The sequence below is a fragment of the Mercenaria mercenaria genome, chromosome 6 (assembly GCF_021730395.1).
Source record: "Mercenaria mercenaria strain notata chromosome 6, MADL_Memer_1, whole genome shotgun sequence".
Classification (NCBI taxonomy): domain Eukaryota; kingdom Metazoa; phylum Mollusca; class Bivalvia; order Venerida; family Veneridae; genus Mercenaria; species Mercenaria mercenaria.
In genome coordinates, this window is record NC_069366.1 from 5,299,877 (window position 1) to 5,308,975 (window position 9,099).

Genomic DNA, 9,099 nt, shown 5'->3' on the forward strand with positions numbered 1-9,099 from the left:
TCAGTAGGTCTAAAAATAGAAAAAACCTTGTGACCTCTCTAGAGGCCATATTTCTCAATGGATCTTCATGAAAATTGGTGAGAATGTTCAGCTTGATGATATCTAGGTCAGGTTCGTAACTGGGTCATGTGCGATCAAAAACTAGGTCAGTAGGTCGAAAAATAGAAAAACCTTGTGACCTCTCTAGAGGCCATATTTTTCACGAGATCTTCATGAAAATTGGTCAGAATGTGCACCTTGATGATATCTAGGTCAAGTTTAAAAGCGGGTCACGTGGGATCAAAAACTAGGCCATTAGGTCAAATAATAGAAAAACCTTGTGACCTCTCTAGAGGCCATATTTTTCAATGGATCTTCATGAAAATTGGTCAGAATTTTTTATCTTGATGATATCTAGGTCACATGTGCTCAAAAACTAGGTCACTGTGTCAAATAATAGAAATAACGATGTCATACTCAGTTGAACACTGGGTCATGTGGAGATAGGTCAGCGATTCAGGACCATCATGGTCCTCTTGTTTAGAACTTTAATTTGGCATTTATCTATATAATAGATAACTTTTTTCACGAGTTGTTAGAACAAAATTCACAGTGCCTAGTTTTGCCTTTTCCTAATTGTAAGAAAGACATAATGTTAGTAATACTGTAATAATGCATTATTGAAATTAATTAACATGTTCTAAATTGTATTGGTAAATCCTTTACTTTATCATACATTATTTACCTAGGGCATTATGGAAGTCAAAATGAAACATTTTGGCATAATGAAAGACAAAATGAAGGATAGCTATATTTTTTTTAGAATTTTGCTAAATTTGTTTCACATTAGTAATAATTGTCACTTCGTAAGACACAGGCAAACAGTTACATAGTATGCTTAATTTTCATACCCAGTTCCTATCACATTATATCACAAGTCTTGTAAAAAAAAAAACATAAAAAGTACCAGGTTTTAATTTACATGGAAAATCTTCAGATACATAGTCCACTGGAACAAATTATTACATAAATGATGAGGGAACACTTTTCAGATCCAGAATGTGGTTTGCATTTTAACTTCAGTTTTCTTTCAGTTTCGTTTTCCTTCAATAGAATGTACTGCTGTGATTATTTCTAAATTGTTGCATTTCGGTAGTTTTTAAAGTTGTCAATTACAAGTCCGAATACATTGCAAATTTTTCCAGCATTTTAGTTTCTGTTTTCCAGTCTCTAACTGATCCCTTTCATGTGATATTGGTTCAGTAGTTACCTTCGACAGTTGCTTTTGATAGTAATTAAATACCTCAGCAGAATCCTGAATCCACTCTTTTAAAATCTATAAGTGGGCACATTCCATTTCTTTCAGTGTCATCTCCATCTTGGACCAACAAGGACAGTCACTGTCGAAACAGTTATTATTTCATAAGTATCATTATTTCTCCACATGCTTTGACCCTTTGTTCAAGAGAAGCCATTGGGGGGAAAAAACAAAACATAAAATATTAATTTGAAACTTATAAAAAATATGAAGAGCGCAATATAATATCTAAACCACTTGGATTTTAGATTAATTGAGATATTCACATACCGACGCTGGTGGGGTCATTTTATTTGAACCTTATGTTGCACAATATTGTACAAAAACACGATAAAATACAGCATAGAATACAAAAACCTTGGAAAAGAAAAACTTTGAAGACAAAAGAAAATGGCTGCATATTGCTACTGTAGCAGAATGTCATGGCCAGCTCTCTTTTCCCATGGAGCAGTCTGTGGGATGGAGCTAGGCTTTGATATGCCCTAGTACTTTTGTGAAGATAAAAATATAGACCACAGAAGTCATGGCAGAGTGCATATACACATGCTTAAAGGCAGTGTAAGGCATTTACGTATACTTAAAATATTCCTTGTCATATGTAACATGCAACTGATGTTACTGGAGAAGCGAAGAGAATATGTCATTAGTTTCCAGTTTGCGGGAGAGTAACATCTGATCCCTGGACATTGTTTTCACGTTTAAGAACAAACTTTTGCACTATTTCTTGAAACAAATTTTAAAAGATCCATTCCCATTTATATAACTCAGATTTGGGTCAAGACATGTGGACTCTTATATTTCAATTTTTAGTGTTTCACTAAGTAGTGCAAAACAAGAGCTGTCACGTCACTATTGGTGACAAATGCCCCCGAAGCATGCCTAAGAATGCTACAGTTGTCTGTGCAAAAAAAACACACATCATTTCTTGACCTTGACCCGGGTCATAAGCGTGACACACCTCAATATGGTTAATATTTGTGTCAAATTATTTTCAAATCCCTTGATAAATGGCAGTTATTGACCAGACAAGAAACACCTTTGACTTCTAAGTGTGACTTTGACGTTGGAGCTAGGGGTCTGGGTCTTGCGCTGACATGTCATCTCAATATAGGGAACATTTATGCCAAGTTATTTCAAAATCCCTTCATGGATGGCAGAGTTATGGACCGGACATGAAACAGACCCTGTTAACCTTTGACCTCTGTGACCTTGACCTTGGAGCTAGGGGTCTGGGTCTTGCGCATGACACGTCTTCTCATTATGGTAAACATTTATGCCAAGTTATTTCAAAATCCCTTCGTGGATGGCAGAATTATGGACCGGACACGAAACAGACCCTGTTTACCTTTGACCTCTAAGTGTGACCTTGACCTTGGAGCTAGGGGTCTGGGTCTTGCGCATGACACATCGTCTCATTATGATGAACATTTATGCCAAGTATGGATGGCAGAGTTACAGCCCGGACAAGAATTTACACGGATGCACAAAGACACACGCACGGAAGGATTGACGGACAGTGTGATTTTAATATGCCCACCTTCGGGGGCATAAAAAAGAAAATAACTTAATTTCAAAATTTATATAAATGTCACTCTGAAATAACATTATTACATTATAGAAAAATGAAGGTCATCATGTATTTTGAATTAAGATATATATTGTAAACTTTAGAAAAGATCGATTTCTTTCCATTGTGGATTCAGGATCCCTGTTTTGGGTATAGCATCATTTTTTCTACTTCATACAATTGGCCTTGAATTTGTGGCTTCCTACTGAAGAGAGCCTTATCAACCAATAACACGGAATATGCATACCGTATAAGCATTGATTTATTGAAACTGTAAATATTTCCAAAATTGATACGCAAATTATCATAACAGTACGTGACGTCTTTTGTGATGTCTGAATAAATACATTTTTGAATAATGTGTGTAGATAGCAATCTTTTTGTATGATATTAATTAAAAACCTTGTTAAGCTGAACTTAAACTGAATTTTTCAGTATTTTCCATATTGATATGCAATGGTTTAAGACAGGTATGTGACGTCATTTGTGATATCAGTGTTATGCTAGTCAAGTCAAAAGATAGCAATCTTTTTTTATGATATTAATTAAAAACCTTGTTAAGCTGTAAGTTTTATAATAGAGCTTAAAAAGGCTTTTTGATACAGTACTTGTAATATCGCGTACATTTGTATGTATTTAAGTGCTGTACTGTGCTATACACAAATGTTGAGGTAAAATCATGTATATATAATATCATACAATTTAAAAATGCCTGCCATATAGTACTGTCATAAGTAAGTGTTATAATAGAACTTAAAAAAAGTTTTTTTTATATAGTACTAGTAATATCACGTACATTTGTATGTAATTCAGTGCTGTAACATTATGCACAAGTTTTCAGGTAAATTCATATATAATATTATACAATTTAAAAAAAAAATGCCTGTCACATAGTAAATGTCATAATATTATGTAAGTTTTTAATAGAGCTTAAAAAGGTTTTTTTTTAAATAGTACTTGTAATATCGAATACTTTTGTATGTGTTTCAGTACTGTGACATTATACACAAATTTTCATGGTAAAATCATGTATATATAATAGTATATAATTTAAAAAATGCCTGTCATATATGATATAGTACTGTCATATGCAAGTTTTTTAATAGAACTTAAAAAGGTGTTTTTGATATAGTACTTGTAAAATCATGTATATATAATAGTATATAATTTAAAAAATGCCTGTCATATATGATATAGTACTGTCATATGCAAGTTTTTTAATAGAACTTAAAAAGGTGTTTTTGATATAGTACTTGTGATATCATGTGCATTTGTGGGTATTTCAGTGTTGTAACATTATGCACAAATTTTCAGCTCAACTTGTTGAAGAAAAAGCAGAGCTATTTGCACTCATTGTGGCATTGCCATTGTTAAAGTTTAGGATACAGTCAAATACATTTTTATCACTGCTGCTATCAAAGCTATTGACTGGAAATTAAGAATGGTTATCTGCAACCAAGTATACATCATAATAACTCTAATTGGATCTCTTACAGAGTTATACCCCTTTTTAATTGAGAATCTTTTGGAGTATGACAGAGATATGTCCCTTAAATCTCGGGAAGTTTTAATTTAAGCCTTTAACAAAGTCAAATATCTCTGTTACTATCGTAATTTGTTACTTGAAACTCAATATAGTGTTAAGCAACTATAGTCAAGGTCAAATAATTGAAACATATTTTGTTTTAATTTTAATTTTACATGCCTGATATGTTACCTAAATCTTTTTCAGTCATAAAAACGGATGTATTATAAAATTAGTAATATATATTACTTGAAAAAAGTTGTTTCTTAAGTATGCATGTAGTAATATTATGTAAACCGTTTTCAAATCTTAAAAACGAAGTCCTATCAAAACCTTTAGTTAAAACATATATACTTGTTCTCGTCATAAAATGAAAAATATCTTCGAATATGATATAATAAATTTTCTCTCTAAAAAAAATTATGTAATTTATAGGATATGTTACAGAAACAAAAGAAACAATTTTATTATATTCTTAAATGGTTTAAATGCTCAACTCACTTAGATAGTAGATATGGCATTGGCTCAACAGTGAACCTAATTTAAACCATGAAAAAACATTGTGGATGTATGATCGTTTCCAAACGTCTAATTATCAAAAAAAAAAAACCTACTAAGTTTCGAGACGGTTAGGATTTGCTCAATCAATGTAAGAGGATTAGGAAATTTTAGGAAAAGGCAACAAGTGTTTCAATATTTAGAATCTAAAAAATATTCTATCTGCTTATTACAAGAAACACATTCATCTACACTTATAGCTGAAAAATGGAAAAGGGAATGGAAGGGAAAATCTTTTTTTAGTGGGGACAAAAGCAATAGTGAAGGGGTAGCAATCCTTTTTAATCGTAACTTTACAGGAGATATTTTAACATATCATGAATTACTTGAAGGGCGATTGATTATTGTTAGCATGATTATAAACGAAAAACAAATTAATATTATGAATGTATATGGGCCGAATGAGGATAAAGCTGATATTTTTACGATTATTGAGAAAGAAATTAGTCAAAACTTAGAGGAAGATTTTATAATTGGTGGTGATTTTAACACCATATTGAATACAAATACTGACAAAAGAAATGGAAAGATTGATAGCCATAAAAACTGCAGACAGAAAATAAATGATATCATTAACATCGGAAACTTAATAGATATTTGGAGATTATGTAATCCATCAAAATTACAATATACATGGCATTCAAATACAATTCCAATCATCTCCAGTAGACTTGACTATTTTTATTATCTGAGTGTTTAACGCACTATGTCAAAAATTGCACTATACAACCAGGCTACCAAACAGACCATTCATTGGTTGAACTAGAATTGGATTTTATTAACACAAAAAAAGGCCCTGGTTATTTTAAATTAAACAACAGCATTTTACTGGAAAAAGAATATCAATCAATAATAAGAAATGCCATTCGAGAAACCGTAACAATTAATAAGGATGCAAACCCAAACATTCTATGGGAAGTCATTAAAGGCACTATAAGAAATCAAACAATAAAATATTCCACCCATAGAAAACGAGAAGAAAATAAAATTGAAAAAGAAATAAACAAAAATATAGAAGTATTGGAAGAAAAGATTTTAAGCGAAAATAATAATAGCATTAATATAAAAACTTTAAAGGAAGAACTTGACAAAAAACAGCAGGAATTAAATCAAATCATTGATAACAGAATTAATGGAATGTTGATCAGAGCAAAAGCAATAAGTATTGAAGGAAATGAAAAAAATACAAAATATTTTGCAGCCTTAGAAAAAAGAAACGCAGAAAAAAAAACAATATACAAATTGAAAATCAACGATAAAGAAATAACTTCTCAAAATGAAATTTTAAAGGCAGAAGCAGAATTCTATAAACAGCTATATAACAAAAAAGAATCCAAAACTTGTGATTATGATTTCTTTAGACCCAATTCGCGAACTTTAAATGAAAACGAAAAACAAAAATGTGAAGGGATATTAAACGAAAATGAATGTTTCGAAGCTCTTAAGGAGATGAAGAATCAAAAAAGTCCAGGTTCAGATGGCATGTCTGTTGAATTTTATAAGATATTTTGGACAGAGATTAAAACGTACTTTATTCAATCTATTAACTACTCTTACAACACCGGACATCTGACTAGTTTGCAGAAACAAGGTATTATTTCGCTTATGCCGAAACCAAATAAAGACACACAAATTTTGAGTAACTGGCGCCCTATAAGTCTATTAAATGTAGATTACAAAATTGCCGCCAAAACCATAGCAAACAGGATAAAAAAGATTATCAATTCTATCATAAGCAGTGCACAGACAGGATTCATAAAAGGCAGATATATAGGGGAAAATGTTAGGTTAATATATGAAATAATAGATTTCGCACAACAAAATAAAATACCAGGACTTTTACTGTTCGCAGATTTCGAAAAAGCTTTCGATACACTAGATCATAACTTTATGATAAGGTGTTTAAAACACTTCAATTTTGGTGATTCTCTTATACAGTGGGTAAAATTATTTTATAATGATATAACCAGTATGGTAATAAATAATGGCTATCTATCAAAACCCTTTTCAATACTACGTGGAGTGAGACAAGGCTGTCCTCTTTCCACTTCCTTATTTATTATTTGCATTGAAATCCTCTCAAATTATATCGAGACTGATGAGATCATAAAAGGCATAACAGTTAATAATGTTGAAATAAAACAATCCCTGTTTGCAGATGATGCAACCTTTATCAATAATGGTGCAAAACATTCATTTGAACAACTAATAGATGTTATATCGAACTTCGAGTGTATATCTGGATTGAAACTTAATATCAACAAAACTAACATACTAAGGATAGGATCATTAAAAGATACAAACCTCCAGTACTGTAAAGATAAAATGTTTAATTGGACATCCGAGTCAGCTCAAACATTAGGAATGATATTTACAAATGATAAAAAAGACAGCATAACGTTAAACCTGATACCCAAGATTCAAAATTTTACTAACTGTTTAAAACAATGGGAACATAGAAAACTAACACTACTTGGAAAAGTAACTGTTATAAAATCATTAGCTTTACCAAAACTAATTTACCCTCTTACAGTGTTACCAAACCCATCAAATGAAGTAATGAAAGAGATTAAAACACAATTGTTTAAATTCTTGTGGGATAATAAACCAGATAAAATTAATAGGGAGATTATTATACTGGACTACAAAATGGGCGGTATAAAAATGATAAATCTAGATTACTTCATAAATGCTATAAAAGCTTGTTGGATCAGAAGGATAATAGATAAAAGTAACCAAGGACAATGGAAGATCTTTTATAGTACATTATTATCTAATGTTGGAGGAGAACTTTTATTTGAATGTAATTATTCTCAGAAAGAAATTGAAACTATATGTAAATCCAACATTTTTATGAAAGATTTATTGACAGCTTGGGTAAATATAATACACAGGACAACAATAAGAGCATAAGTAAACAGGTAATATGGAATAACACAAGCATAAAACTTGAAAATAAAACATTTTTCTATAAAGACTGGTACGAAAAGGGAATAAAGCATTTGGAACATTTATTTGATTACAGAACAAAAGCTTTCTATACTTTTGACGAATTTAAATTTTTATATAATATAGAAAACAATCAATTCTTGAAGTACTACAATCTTATAGCAAGCACTCCACAAACTGTTAAACAGGTGCTTAAGCAAGAGAATATATCTTATGCACGAAATGAATTACTTATAGATAAATTAAGAAAGACAAAAGAACCAAATAAACTACTTTACGACACGCAAAGAAGAAACAGACCAAAACCAATAATTAAGTCGGAAATGAAATGGTCAGCGATTATATCAGAGAACCCCTCTTGTTGGTCAAACATATACATGCAAACACAGAAAGCAACAATAGATACAAAAATACGAAGTTTTCAATACAAACATCTGATGAGAATTCTCCCAACAAACAAATCATTATTTAAATACAAATTAACAGAATCAAATTTATGTTATTTCTGCAATATGCATGTCGAAACATTAGAACATATGTTTTGGGAATGTAACTGTGTACAACAACTATGGAACAAATTACATATGTACCTTGACAAGAAAAATCTCAAAACACAATTTAGCTTAGAGGTAGTCAGTTTTGGTATCGCTGAAAGGAACGTAAAACGAAAAAATGTGATAAACTTTATAATATTTCTAATGAAATCTTACATTTTTCAAATCAAAAATAGAAAACAAACACTCAGTTTTGACAGTTTCATATCATATCTTAAAATCAGGATAAAACTTGAAAAGAAATTGCATTATCAAATGACAAAATAAACCAACATAATATCAAATGGTCTGGTTTTGAGGTATGAATGTAGATGCTGTTGGCTATAATAATAATAAAAAAAAAAAGAAAATATCTTACATATTTTATTCTTCATCTATATAATAAAATGATACTTTCTAGACAGTGTGCCTACAAATTGATTTTTACATGATTGTAGCATAAATAACCATTACAATTTTTAGACAATTATATGAGTTTGGAGACGATCTAAACATCCAATAATATCTACTCTTTTTAACTTTTTTCTCTCTTAGATGTTTTGTTCTCTAATTTTTTTCATCTAAAAATATATATATAGAAAAAGTCTTCTTGTGACATCCATTACTACAAATGTTTGTTTAATTAGATGACCATAAAATACATGTTTTG